Source organism: Sapajus apella, unplaced genomic scaffold (genome assembly GCF_009761245.1).
Source record: "Sapajus apella isolate SASKATOON/1434 unplaced genomic scaffold, GSC_monkey_1.0 scaffold32, whole genome shotgun sequence".
NCBI classification, from domain to species: Eukaryota; Metazoa; Chordata; class Mammalia; order Primates; family Cebidae; genus Sapajus; species Sapajus apella.
Window position 1 is genome coordinate 22289500 of NW_022436972.1, and position 15582 is coordinate 22305081.

Genomic DNA, 15582 nt, shown 5'->3' on the forward strand with positions numbered 1-15582 from the left:
CAAAGAATTAGACCACATTCCTGGGTACTGCCTTCCAAATTGTAAACGGAACTTCTCCATCTTCATATCTTTCGATGGTGCAGAGGTGTTAGACAGGAAATATCTGTGTGTCTTGGAAGAGTTTCTTTTGCCCTCTTGGCCTTGTAATACCATATGCCTTCACCCATCCGAGCACAATGGGACCTGGCATTGATGGGTGCAGTACGAGAGAATCACTTAGGTAGGAGCACATCTCCCTGACCTTGTAGAGATAACTCCAGACCTAGTGGGCAAGAGGATTAGACTCTGGCACAAAATCCCAGATGGCTTTACCTGGATGAACTGCCAGTTTTAGTGTACTTCATAACTTCATCATGCAGTAGCTTCTCTGCTACAAAACAGATCATTGACAACAGGAGAAGGAGGAGAAGTTTTCTCCAAGACTTTCCCCAGAAGAAAGCCTGATAAATTGCTTCAAAGGGGGTGCCTGTATGTGCATACAGGTGGTAAGTGGGGGTGGGGAAATACAATCGCAAATCCAAACGGATCCTGAGAGATGAGGGCACCCTTGTTGGCTACTTCCATGGTTTTGAATTCCTGCGGAGTACGAACACTCTCCATAGCCTCTCCTTAATTCTGTTCACCTCCCAGGTAGGCTTCGAAGGGCTTCTTTGCTTTGCTTTGCTTTAAGGGTTTCACTGCAGACAGAGTAACCTAGAAAACAAAACTGGAGGAGTTGTGACTGCCTCAGAGACCTAGAAAGGCCCTCCTGCAGTGACATCTCAGGCTCCCTCTCTCCCCACTCACCCTCAGTTCCAAACCATTTTATTTCTGATCGTTGATCCAGATAAGGCTGTGGAATCATTTATTCATTTTGTTTCTTCTCCCCGAAAGGATGTAGGCCTGAGAATGGATTTTGGGCAAAAGAATCCCTTCATTGCCAGTGAAGTGGTCCACATAGCCTATAGGAAGGTAAACCTGATGAGAAGTCACTCCAGACAACAATCGTTGTCAGACTCTAGGCTGCTGGTCTTCTCTACAATAAGTATTAGTAAAACTTTTAATCCAGTTATACAAGCAGTTCTTGGAATTAGTTGGCATTTATTCTGTTACTGTATGAAATACTGCTGAATAACTAACATGATAGTTACTGATATTTTTGAGAACTTCAAGGATGCAGACTATTAAGTAAAACTAACAATTTATGAAAGTGTTTTTGTGTGGGCATCTGGCAAAGTAATAAGTATAAGTCAATATCTCCTTGAGGTCGATTTTTAGCGTGCCAAAGAATTGTTGATTTTATCAGATCCAAATTTGACTTTAGGAGAATTTGTGATAAACATTAGTGTTTTCAGGGCCTTTCTCTGCAAAGGAGGATAGCAATCTGGTAAATATCAATGCAGTTAAGTTAAATTGGCTTAGTTGAATTATGTAGCCTGTCTTTAGAAAAATCTCAATTCCTTCTTCCTTCCTTCCTTCCTTCCCTACCTTCTATATTTCATTAAGATAGCATTTGCAGCATAGAAAAATCTATACCAATAAGTTTTGCATACTGATGTAAAAACATTGAAAACCCAACCAAACTAATTTTGAGGAATTAAGTCACATTCTAATAGATATTTATATTCTATTATTGACAAGAATAAATCAAGCTGTTAGCCTCTAGTGGCCTAGTCCTTACTATGATTTTTTTTCTTAGAACTTTGTTCTATTCTTTGTATACTTGTTTTTATTTTAAAAAATGCAATAATGGCATTTTAAATTACCTATGAATAAAGCTGCATGAATGTTCCCATAAATTACTTAATCACATATTTCACCTGTCCCAGATGCTCAAGATTTTAAATTACTGCAGTATGCACTAAGTTATGCTTACAAGGACCTAATGTTTCAGTAAACATATTGATTAGCTGACAAATAATACCACAGTTCTTAAATTCAGAAGTCATTAACATTTAAATAGTAATATAATTACAAGAAATGTCACCTGTATACATTGTTGGACTCCTTTCACATTTTATATCTAGTCAAAAAGTTGGTCAAATATTTTTTTTTCAACTAAGGTGAATGATAGGAGCTTGTTGACCACACATGGTGAAACATATATACAGAGCATTGTGATCATTAGGGGTAGCTGGCCCTCTAGAGAGGCTCTGGGATGCTCTTTTAAGTGGTCCACAGGCTGGCCCTCCAGTCACCCCCATTTTGGAGATGAGTCATGTGGGGGCTACTGTGAGAAGGTGTGCCCTGGCACGGGGGTGTTTTGGGGAGGGTGTCAAAGCCAGGCTGGTCTTTTGCCTTCAAAGTTTCCATGGGAAAAGTTACTTCCAAATTTGAATTGTCAACACCAGGATTATCACATACTCCTTTGGCAGCATTCATGGATGGGAGCTGTAAGAGGTTGAGACAAAACGCAGGTGGGAGGGGTCTGAGACAAATCTGGCCAAAGCTCTAGCTTTCCGCAGGGTTTGCTCCTCACTCCCAACTCCAATGCTCTTTTTAGAATTTTAATACTTTTAACAAAATATCACATACATATAAAAGAAAGCATATAACAGGCATTTTGTTATAAGACTAGAAAGACAAACGCCTGTGTGTGCACTGCCCAGCTAAAGACCATTTCCAATACATGGAGTGCCTCCGATGCACTTTTCTCGTTTGCTGCCCTTTTCTCCCTCCCACCAGACCTCCCCTCTGTGCCTTTTATGTTCTGTCTCATGGTTTGATTCTACATATGTGATCTGTAGACAATATATTATTTTATGTGTTTTTGAAGTTTATATAGATGGACTCATATTCTGTTTGGCTTTTCTTTCATTCAACATTTTTTTCCTGAGATTTATTTGTATTTATTTGTGTAGCTACACTTCATTAATTTTCACTGCTGTGAAATATTCCATTGTATGACTATTCAAAAGTTTTTAATGATCTCTTGATCATTTGAACTGTTCATAGTTGGGTGTTTTATTTTTACTGTGCTATTAAAAACAATGCTGCTAAGCCCTTATATGTCTGTGATATATAGGTGCAGGTGGTGGTCTGGGAAATATATCTAGTCATTGAAATAATTAGCCAAAGGGTATGTGCAACTTCAAATATAATGGTAAATTATTGTCTAAAGTGGCTGTTAAATTTAAATTCCCGCCAGTACTCAATACTCTGTGTTCCCGCCAACATTCGGAAACCACAACTTTTCTAATTTCTCCCAATCCTGAGTATCAAATGATATCTCCTGGTTTAAATTTATGTTTTCCTGGTTACTATCTGAGGCATTTTCTCGTAAGCTTTTTGACTACTTCCTCTTCTTTGAATATCTATTTTTGACATTTCCCATTTCTCTGTTGGGTTGTCTTTATCTTTTGATATATAGGCATTTTCAGTGTATTCTGTGTAACATCCATTTGGATTTTATGTTCACCATGTTTGTGGATTAACTCTTCATTTACTTTATGGTGCCTTTGGATAAAGACAATTTTAATTGTAATGTTTCTTTTCTTTTTCTATCAACCGTGCCTTAGCCTCTAATTTACATTTTTTGTTTTCTTTGTTACTCTGTACTACAATCTGGGGTTACTCCTTCAGGTCTTTCTTTTAAGTTTACTGAATCTTTAAGTGTGTGCTAATTTGTAGTATAACCCATCATTCAGTTTTTTATTTCAAAAAGTTTTTTATTTCTAAAGTCATCTGTTTTCTTGTTAAGTCTGACTGGATATTTTTTGATCATTAAAAAATTTTTCCTCTTTCATTTCTTTAGCCACTCAGAGTATAACAATTTTATATTCTGTGTCAGTTAATGCTAACAAGCTTTTAAATTTTTGACTTGCTGTTGGCTTGGTTCCTTACCTACGTATATTAATGTTTGGTTGTGAGCTCAGACTTGGCTGAACTTAATCTGTAGGAATTACGAGGGATATATATTAAGGATATTGTTTCTTTCCAGAATAGTCTTGCCTGTCCTTCAGTAGGGAACCAGGACTTCAACAAGCAGCCCACTTAGGACAGCTTTTATTTAATTATTTGGCCTGAGCGAGGCATGATGACTCATACCTGTGATCCCAGTGACAAGATGGGGTGATTGTTTGAGGCCTGGAGTTCAAGACTAAACTGGGCAACATAGTGAGACTCTTTATCTCTCCAAAAAAATAAAAAATAAAAAAATAGCTGGGCATAGCAGCATGCACCTATAGTCCTGGGTACTTGGAGCTTGAGATGGGAGAATTGCTTGAGCCCAGGAGTTCAAGACTGAGTGAGCTATGATTGTGCCATTGCAATTCAGCCTGGGTGACAAAGTGATACCCTGTCTTAATAATAGTTATTATTATTATTTGACCTGGAGTTTTCCTGACAGCCCAAGTAATGTAAACTTCACATCATCTGAGATCTGGACTTCTATTGTAGATTTTGAGGGAAGACAATTATTTTCTTGTTGTATTTATCCTGAGAGTAGGCAGGGACAGGTAGGCTTCCTATCTGTTTCCTCTGCAACAGGCTATTGGCCTTTGGTGCTCACTTTCACCGAGGGTGAGGTTCTTTCTAGTGCCAGTTGAATTTAGGATCTCAGACTTAACAGTGTTACTTTTCTGCAGATCCTTTGCTTTTTTTAATTAATGTCCAAAACTCTGGGTGCCTGGTTTGGTCATTTTTTTCCTGCCTGAAAGTCCCAGCTTCAGGATTTGTTTAGCATTTTGGTTTAGTTTGTAGGTTTCATCTTTTGTTAGCTTCCCTTGTTTTCTGGAGGGCTCAGCAGTGTGTTTACCTATAAGCTAGTTGTTTATCCATCATGCAAGTGTTTAATGAAAGGAGAGCTTTCCTGAATATTTAGCCCATCAGGGATTAGAACTCCAAATCTGTCCCAGTGCTCTTTGCCATTAAAATACCACTTCTCCCTCACCCCAACTCTGGCAAGTGCACATGGTTAAGAAACACCAAAACTTGATGATTGAAAACAATCATATCTGGATCTCATTCATTGGTTTTAAAATTTTGTTCCATGTGACTGCTGCCGGGGGCCATGGAATGGAGGGTTAGGGTGCGAAGTGCCCCACATCTGCCACATCGGCATCACCAGAGCAGCCCTGTTTTCGTCATTTGTTTATTGAGGATCTGAGCAGAATTTCACCTCCAAGAACAAAAACTTGAAACTAGTGCAGTCTATCTGATACAATAATGAGGAAACATTGGCTCAGAAGCCATATCTTTAGGGGAGATATAGGGAATGAGGTTCCAGTAGGACTTTCAACTTCAAATTTCAACCTCAGTTTCCCTATACTGAAGTGTCAGATCATATTTTAGGAATCATGCTTGTGCACATTACAGGCTTGTATTTTAATCTTATTTCTTATTTTTTAAGGGTTTTATAGATTTCTCAGCCACATTCATATCAGAGGAAAGAAGCAGATTGTTGTAAGCATTCTGACGATTACTGATTGTCATTATCATGTAAAAGAAATGGAGAATCTTAAAGAGCAATATGACTTTTTTGATCTTATAGTGATTGAATGAACTAAGACTGTGATCCAGACGTTTTCACTCTAAAGCACTTATTTATACACTTTGTTTTAGTAAGATAATGTTCAATCTGTCATTAAAGTATGTCAAAATATTTTAGATATATTTGTGTGTTTTAATTTTACCAGGTCAATATGAGAAAGTGAAATTAACTATATATGTAAATTAACAGAAACATACTTAATCTGGACTGAAATTTTTTTAAGGAGTTAATTAGAGATGAAATTTTTTTGCTAAGCTTATCCCATTTCACTTCAGAAGTATAATTTGGGTTTCCATTTCCATTGCTTCATTAGAAAGCAGATCATTTAAAAAGCACTCTCTGCCTTCAAGTGTCTTTCCTGTTATACATTTTTTTGGAAAATACAGAGAGAATTCCATAAATGCAATTGGAAGATACCTCCTAAAACTATTTCCACATCGTTTATCTAAATCATTGTTTCTGGTATTTATGGCTTCTAAAGTGAAGTTGTATCAACTAATAGTTGAAGAATAAGTGTGTTTATTTTTACTTTGAATGAAATTATTATGTACCCATATAAATATATAACATGTTTAAAAATAAAACTCTTAGAGAATTTTCTGAAGCTCTGATATGAGCCTAATGGTTCCAATTATAGAGTGAAACATCAAATCAAGACGAGCTACACTGTCAGTGTATTAGACAGTTTTTTGAAATAGGTGAGGTTTTTATTATTCCAGAAAAACATACTGATAGACTATCCTAGCCATCATAAAGATTGAAATTGACATGTAGGTACTCTGTAGGTAAAAAGCCATTCTCATCTGTCACTCAGGGAGATGTGTCAGCAATATAGGGCTGTTACCAAGAAGGTGAACATGATCTGGGGTTGCATGAACTAGAATGCATGTAGCACGCAAGAACCATGTAATTTACTCACTGTGTTCAATATCGATAAGGTCTATATTAGAGCCTAATTTGAGTTCCATATTTTAAACACAATATTAGGAAATTGGAGATGGGTCAGGGAAAAGCAGTGAAGATTATTTGAAAGTAAAAAACTTAACTATGCTGAAAACTGAAACACAGTGGAATTCTTTATAACCAAGAAAGGAAAGCATAAAAGTAGTTTTGAGTGTGTCCTCAGGTGGAGCAAAATTGAGACTGACAAGTGCCTCTTACCCTAAATCTATCAGAATATCAGGGCTGATTTTTCTTTATTTCTTAAATCTCTCACCTGCTCACTGAAAACACAGGAGTGTGAGGGCCTGGTGTCTTACCAGGCCGGTATCAGCTGTTAATTCTGAAAGTAATTCCAAAGCCAAATATGAACCGGAAGTAAAAGTAACCTAATGGGGCAAGAAAGAAGGTAGGTCAGCAGTTATGAGAAAGGAAGTCTTGTCCCTCCTATTCATTAAGAGGGAGGCCTGGGCTAGCCACTGCAGACAAAGATGAAAGAGGTCCCAGCCCTCATGGAGCTCACTGTCAAGAACCCGCCAACATAGCTGCTTTAGTACTGAAAGATATTTGGTAGTTTGTCAGAGGAGCAATGAGAGAAGAGCAGACACAGACAGAGTCGTGATGAAGCACCACGTGTGATTGTCATGCTGGTGGAGCAGCAAGTTTGACTGGGAAGCAAAGATTATAGTTGGATTCTTAGGTAGGTGTCAAACTGATTTTTTTTCAGATAAAGAAAAGTGATTGTCATTCTGCTGTCAGTGGCAAGCCATGTGTCTTATTTCAGATTTATGTCTTAGAAAGACCTTCTAGGGCTGCTTGATGAGTGGCCTTGCCCTGCTTGGGGTTGGAGGAGGGCGTGGCCTCAGCAGATGTAGGGAGAACAGTAAGAAGCCATAGGCTGAAGGTCTGTCTAAGGGAGTATCTGTGGAGACAAGGAAAGGTGGATGGAACATAGACACTTTAGGAAAAGATAGGCTTGCACATGTTCTCACTGCAAAGAAATAATAAATATTTCAGGTGATACATATTCTAATTAGCCTGATTTGATCATTTCACAATGTATACATACGTCAAAATATCACATTGTACCCCATAAATATAAACAATTGTTATTAGTTCATTAAAAATAAAACAAAAAAGAATTCAGGAGGCAGAATCAATAGGTCTTGGCAAGTCAAGTGGCAGGGTGGTAATTGAGAGTGATCGGTGAATAAGGATGCTTCGAGGTGGTGCTATAGACCAGGAACGGAATTGTTTGTCTATAAATTTCCTGCTACTGCTGTAACAAATTGCCACCAATTTAGTGCATTAATACAATATAAATATGTTACCTTGTAATTCCGGAAGTCAAAAGTCTGAAATGGGTTTCAGTGGGCTGAATCTTCTAGGGAAGAATCTTTCCTTTCCTCTTCTAGCTCCTAGAGGCTGTTCACATTCTTAGTTTCATGGCCCCCCTCCATCTTCAAAACTTGGGATTGCCAGTCAAGTCTTTCTCACATTAAATTACTCTACAGTGATTTTCTGCCTCCCTCTTTATAGGACCCTTGTGATTACATAGAGTCCACAGGATAATCTCCCCATCTCAAGATCCGTAACCTAATCACATCTGCAAAATCCTTTTTGCCTTATAAGATAGTGTATTTGAAGATTCTGGGGATTAGGACTTTCACATCTTTGGGAGGCCTTTATTCAGCCTACCACAGTTGGGATGGAGAGAGCGGTCCCAGTTTGGGCTTGTGATCGGGGTAACAAACTGGAACAGCTAGGCATCTCCTTCTTGCCTGCAGGTAGAAATTTTGATGACATTAAGACTGATTGTAGTCAGGCTGGTCTTAAAGCTATGGAGAGACGGATCAACACAGAGAGCAGGAAATGAAAAGTCCCTACTAGGTTAGCCTATAGGTAAGTGCTGGCAATGTCAACTTCTTTGGTTCACATGGTCTCAAAATAAGCAGGAACTCCTGTATTCAGAATGAGCCAGAGATTTGTCATTTCATTGTATTTCATTGCTTTTAAAATTGCACCCAGAATAACAGCTTTATATTGAAAGTCCAGTTCTCCAAAAGTATATCAACAATGGTTGGAATCTGGCATTTTCGTACTGTTCTAACCTAATGTCAGTTTATCATGTTAGTTACGGTAATCTCTGCTCTGTTTAATATTCTGTTCCTAGCAAACCTTCAGGTGCATTTCTGATAGGACTGTTGACCCTGCCATGCATAACAAATTATACATACATTTTGAAACTCAACATTATGACTCTATCACTAGCTTATACATCTTCTCTGAAATTTTAGAACACAGGTTAATATTTTGGCATTATGAAAAAATGAAAATATGAAATGGAAGAGTGTGTATAGTGAAGAGGGGGCAGATGTGAAATAATTGCTTCCAAACCAAAAACCTAATGACACCAACAGTTCCATCCTGACTTCTTTACTTAGTACTACCTCCGTGCCTGGAATTGAAAGTTGTAGCTGCTTTTGCCTCCTGCAGTAGCTATTACTGTCAGTTTACTTGCTCGCTGAAGGTAATTAGAGTTTCTCAACCTGGGGCTTGAGTGCAGTTCATGCTGCTGTGATTCTGCCTGTGGGAAGATAGAAGGGCTGGCCTGGGTAGTGCCCTGCTGGTTTTCAGATTCTAACTCTTCATTCTATGCACATGCAGTTGCATTTTAAGGGAAACCATTCTTCACAAGTCTTCAGTTTGCTTTTACAATCTGGGTTTTTGTGTGCTCTTGCACCGAAATGTTTACCTATGGAAGGATTTGTGCTTGGAGTGATTAGAATATAAAGGTAAATAAGATATGACCCTTACCCTAAAAAAAAAAAAAAAGAAAAGGTTCATGTCTAATAGGAGATGAAGAGCCTTTACACAAATACCTGTAATACAGGGCTAAAAATTACAAGTGTTTGCTTGACGACTATAGAAGATCTGTTTTTTTTTTTTTTTTAAATATAATGAGTGCCATAAGAAAGATAGCATTTTGGTTGTTTAGCAGAAGACAGGCATCTGTGGGGAGAATCAAGGAAGCTTTTTTGAGTTAATATTTAAATTGTTTTTTATGGCTAGATAGGATATTTAGAACTGGGAGGAAGTTTAGGCAGATGGCATTCCAAACATAGATACAAAATTAGCGGAGGTTAAGAGATAGGAAATAGCATAAGTACGAGAAAAAGTGAGTAATATTGTTTGACTGTCATTGAAATAGTGGGATTAATGTGGAAGAGAAAACTATGTCATCTATAAAAGGCTTTGAATGCCATAATGAGTGATTTGGTGTTGATAGATTTATTTCTAAGTTTTGGTCTTTTAAAAAAATTATTTTGCATTCCTGAATAAAATAAATTTCAGTCAGTCATGGTGTATTATTTTAATTGCTGTTGGATTCTATTTGTCAATATTTAATTTAGAATTTTAGCACTGCTATTCTTGGATGAGTTTGCTCCATAATTTTCTTTTTGGTGCAATCTGTCAAATTTTGGTATCAATGTTACTCTTGCCTTGTAAAAAGAACTTGGAATCTGTCCTAGTCTTTTTTGTTTTTCCTTTATGCTTTGAAGGAGTTTAACTGGCATTGGAATTTTTTGTTATTTTAAAGGTTTGGCAAGTTGTGCTATGAAACCATCTAGGGTGTGTGTGTGTGTGTGTGTGTGTGTGTGTGTGTGTGTGTGTCCATTTTGGGGGATAACTCTAACAGTCTTCTTTGTGTGATAATTAGTGTAATATATTTTCTCTCTCTTCTGAAGGTAGGTTGACATATGATATTTTCTAGAAAATTATCTCTTTCAGGCCGGGCATGGTGGCTCACGCCTATAATCCCAGCACTTTGGGAGGCCGAAGCAGGTGGATCATGAGGTCAAGAGATCAAGACCATCCCGGTCAACATGGTGAAACCCCATCTCTACTAAAAATACAAAAATTAGCTGGGCATGGTGGCATGTGCCTGTAGTCCCAGCTACTCAGGAGGCTGAGGCAGGAGAATTGCTTGAACCCAGGAGGCAGAGGTTGCAGTGAGCCGAGATTGCGCCATTGCACTCCAGCCTGAGTAACAAGAGCAAAACTCTGTCTCAAAAAAAAAAGAAAAAGAAAATTATCTCCATCCATGTTTTGAAATTATTTGCACAGGGTTGAGCAAAGGAATCAATTATAATTAAAAAAAATATCTTTAGCCTAGGCAACATAACAAGGCCCTGTCTCTTCAAAGAAAATTTTAAAATTAGCTGGGTGTGGTGGTGTGCACCTATAGTCCCAGCTGCTTAGGAGGCTGAGGTAGGAGCATCACCATGAGCCTGGAGGTTGAGTGTGCAGTGAGCCATGATGCCGCCAGTGCACTCAAGTCTGGGTGACAGAGTAAGACCCTGTGTCCAAAAAGAAAAATAAATAAAATGTCTTCTGTGGTGTTTATCTGCCTCTTATTATTTTTATTTTGTGTAATTGTATTAGCCTCCTACCTTATCCCCTTTGATTTGGTGTACTAATTAGGTACTAGCTTTTCAATTTATTTATTAAAAATAAATAATACCCTTTCTTTCAATTAATTTATATTTCTGTATATTAATTACTTTTTCTCCTTTCTATAGTTTTGTTTCCTTTAACTCCCTAAGTGGAATGTTTAATTTAGTTTTTATTATTTCATGTTTATTAAAAGCTATTTAAATCTATGAATTTTCCTTTAAGCATGACTTTCGCTATCCTGTGTATTTTTTTAAAAAATAGTTATTTTCTGCATGCGATTCTTTATTTTCCTTCCATGACCTCAAAATTATGAGAGAAGTTTAAAATTTTCAGAAGGTAAGACTTTTTTTTTCTAGTTTTGTTAGATATTGATAGTTTTATTGTATCATGATGCAAGAGTGTTTTCTATGCTTTTCTATTTTGGGGAATTTACTGATGTTTTATTTGTGGCATAGTAGATTGTCAAATTTTGTGCCTGTTTAGTGGATACTGGAAAAGACAGTGTGTTCTGTGTTTCCAGGTGCAGATATGATATATACATGCATTAGATCTTACTATATACGATCTACCCTTTTAATTAGGTTATTTGAATATTCTGGATAATTCCTTATTTTTTTATCCACTTGATTGATCACAAATGGAAAGAGGTAAATAATTTCCTGCTGCTAATTGGTTTCTCTACTTTTCTCTTGTATCCCCATGCTGACATTTTGGGTGGGACAGCCCTTTATTATGCATGGCTGCCATGTGCGTTGCAGGAGGTTTTGCATCCCTGGCTCCTCTGCACAGTAAATAACAGAGTAAAGGTCAACAGAGTCTTCCAGGTTATTTTGACAATCAAAAATACCCACTAGGAGAGTAGGGAAAGTGTCACTTGTAATTGATAACCACTGATGTTTGGAAAATGTTTTAAAAACTTTTTTGTCTCACTTGTATGTTAATTCTATAATATATGTCTTGTGCCAGAAGTTAAGATTTTTAGAAAATTATTTTTAATTGTATATGTAAGAAATGGACTTTTCCTCCCTGGGGATGGAACAAAACTGATGAAATATTGATGCCAGAAGAGTCCATTAAGAATCAGGTAGTGCTAAAATTATTTAGGTCAGATACCTGAGTATCTCCCCATTTTGCTCCCTGTTCAGGTATAAGAGACTTCAAGGTATATCAAATAAACTAGCTCTTCCAATAGCCTTAAAATAAATTCATCTATCATATTTCAACACAAGGTCCTAATTTTTATTACCACCTGCTGCAATTGATCTCCTAAAGGACAAGCTATATTAAATTGACAAGTTCTTGAATGTAAATATGACTTACTAAATAACACATGTGTACATTTAAAACTTCTCAAGTTTCTAAAATAAACTTCAGCAAATTTCTGTGCATACAGTACAAAAAATAAGAATTCTATTAAGAGAGGGTGGAACCCTACCTATAAAAATAAACTTTGAAGTTCTTTGAACTCAAAATGAGCTTACCAAAAATTGTGTGCAAACAGTGAGGAAGGACTGTAACAATTCTGAGGCAATTTTTGGCTAGCTGATTGAAATTTGAAAGAACTTCCCCAAATGTATATATAGGATTTGCAACAGCTTAACTGAGGCTAACACACACTGACATCAAAGCCTTTTGTAGGGTAGGTGAAAATGACTTTCGCTGCTGTAGAAAGAAGAATGCGTGTGTATTTTTAGGTATTCACCTGAGCATATAAGAACCATTCTTAGTGCAGCTATTCTGGTCGGCACTTGAAAATACCTCACAGAGAAGCTGCTCCAAATTTACCACTGGTGAGAATTAAGTCATACTATGTGTGTGAATGCTACATAACATTACTTATTGTTGACAAAAGCGTCCACTAATGTTTACAACAAAACCTAAATGGCTAAGGGTCAACTAACTGTGCACACATAAATTGGTAATTGTTAGACAATTTGAATATGATAAAATCCAGTTAACATAAATATTAATGTAGAGTGTCATTTAATTGGTCTTTTCTGGTGGAGCAGGTGATTTGGAATCTTTTGTAGAGCTCAAGGACATAAATATCCCAGCTAATGTTCTGATGAGGTACATTTAGAAGCCCACTGACTCATTCTCATTCTCAAGCCTTCACCTGGTTTTAGATTTTCCAGGTCTCTCTTCTTTTTAAAAAGGCGTGCTTACTATCTGCTTGCATGTGGGCACAGCCCTTTTCACAGCCCTTACCACCCTACCCCTGCCCTTCTTGCTGGCTTTATTGGTGGGCATTTGGAAGAACACCTTGAACTCTTTCCTACTCTAGGACCACTTTGGGAGATGTCAGCCGGTTCCATTTCCTATCCCTCTACTTACAGTAGAATATGGGCTGCTTTGAATTTGGATAAATTTAAATTCTTCCTTTCTAATTAAGAATTGTAGTGTTTTTATTGTGTTTTGTTTTTTGACTTATTTGAAGATGTCAAAGTCCTTGCAATTTCTCCCCTTCAGGTTTACCCTCGATTTTCTTTACCATGAGCCTTCTAATCAAGCAGAATTCTCAGTGTTCTAGTTTCCAAAAATGCCTGTGTTCTGTTTCCCGTGTTCCTCCCCCCTGATTCTTTGTGGTCTCATGTGGAGATCAAGAATGTAGACACTGACAGTGAAAGATAAACAGGAAGTTCTCCAAGTACAGAGAAGACACTGAATCCCTTGTGAAAATAGTAGAAATGCATCTGCTGGGTATTGGAGACTGAAATGCGCTTTGTCTTTGCATCTGGGAATTGTACTGTGTACTTCTCAGCTTCAGTTTACAATAGGAGCTTAGCGTTGCAAGAGTAGAAAGGAAGCTGTTAAAAGTTATCTGATGTAATTGGATTTCAGATGCATAAATCTTCTTTCTAATATCTCCATCAAGTGGATGATTATCTCTGTTTCAACACCTCTGGGTAGAGATAACTTACTCTAAAAACCATCTGTTTCTTTGTGAGGATAGAAAATCCTACATTTTGTTAAGCCACCATTCTTCCTGATTTATGACTTCAACTTATTATGGAATTTACATTTAATGTGTGCTTAGTAGGTGTCAGATACTGTTCTCCACACTTTGAGTCTTCAAGTAACTCTATGACATAGCTAACATTAATAACTTGATTTTAATGATGAGACTAACTCATAAGAAGGTTAAGTAGCTTACCCAAGGCCACACAAGGAGAAGGGGGATAAAATGAAGGAACTAGAATTCCTATCTAGGACTATTATTTCTGGTCCCATGTGCTTAAGTAACTCTACAAGACCTATTAAATCTAGTAAGGCTTCTAGAATAAAAATAAAATTAATAAATTTTCCAGTTATAAAGTTTTGTATATCATTGGGTGAGGAGATCAAAGGTGAAATTAAGTCAAGCAATAATATTTTGATTTTTCGTTCATTCATTCATTCTACAAAAGTACCTACTAAGGGTTGGCACTTTACTAAGAATGGTTGCAGACAAAGCAGTGAATAAGACCCTACCAGCTATGCTCTAACAGCTTACATTCTAAAGAGAAAAGGCAAATGTAAGCAGAAACATGGATACACTGTGAACAAAAAGTGTCAGATAATAATCTGAAGGAAATAAAGCGAGGGGATTTGGTTGTATCTCTTGAGTGATGTTACTAGTGATGGGAAGGCCCTTCTGAGAAGATAACACATAAACTGAGGATAAATTTCATTATTATTAGGTATTAGATAAATTTTGTTATTATTAAAGTATTTAAAGTATGAATTACTAGCATTTTCTTACTAAGAATTAGAGATAAAAGTTTTTAAATGTGTCAAAAAATTTTTGTAAACAAAATTATTCTAGAGCACAAATACACATTTTTTAAAAATTAGCACTTCTTTTTTATCTAGTGTACAGTTGTTTGTATCAATTCTTAGTTGAAATAAATTTCATTGATATTTCCAGGTTGTTTTTAAATCTTTCTCAACCACAAGAGAAACCAAATGGCCCTATCTACCCTCCTTTGATTTTGATGCCCTCTTGGTTTTCTTCCCAAATTGTATTTATGGCTCTACATCTTATTGTATTAGAGTCAAGATCATTTCAAATGGCTGTCCTGTGTTGTCACCTAAAGTCTAAGCAAAGCACCTAGTTTTTTTCTTCCTTTCTCTTCTCTCATTACATATTATATACATATTTTATTGTATTGCCCATAGAGTTGATCAAGTCTCTGGATCCGATTCTTCTTTTTTTTATAGCATCCCATTTTGAATGGTTTTTCGTTCCATGGGCTCTGTGACTGTGGGTAATTATGGTGGCTATGACTTCAAGGATTCAGGCTTTACTCTCTAGGAACTGTCAATGGGGATAGCAGCAAGGAAGCAGAAAGTTGTCAGTTAATAGAGAAGGCCAAGAGTTTGAAGAGCCGTCCAGAGATGTTATAAACGAGCTTTCTGTCTGGAATACTCCTCCTTCTATAGTTTGCATGGTTAATATTATGGTCTGGAGGAATCCCCAAAAATTAATGTGTTGGAAACTGAGTCCCCAGAGCAGTAGTGTTGGGAGGTGGGGATCTTTGTAAGGATTTGGGGTTGTGAGGGCTTCAGTCTCATGAATGGGTTAGTGCTGTTATAAAATGGCTTGATGGAGGGAATTTGTCTTTTCTTTTGCCCTTTTGTCTTTTCTGCCACATGAGGGCACAGTGTTCTTCCCCTTAGGGGGATACAGCCATAAGGCAGCATCTTGGAAGTGGAGACTGAGCCCTCTTCAGACA

At 37.1% G+C, this 15582-nt stretch overlaps 1 protein-coding gene across 10 annotated transcripts in view; it reads left to right on the forward strand.

The window, feature by feature from the left end:
* ENOX1 (ecto-NOX disulfide-thiol exchanger 1) overlaps positions 1 to 15582 on the forward strand; it is a 619252-nt gene that overhangs the window by 192694 nt on the left and 410976 nt on the right. The window lies entirely within an intron of this gene.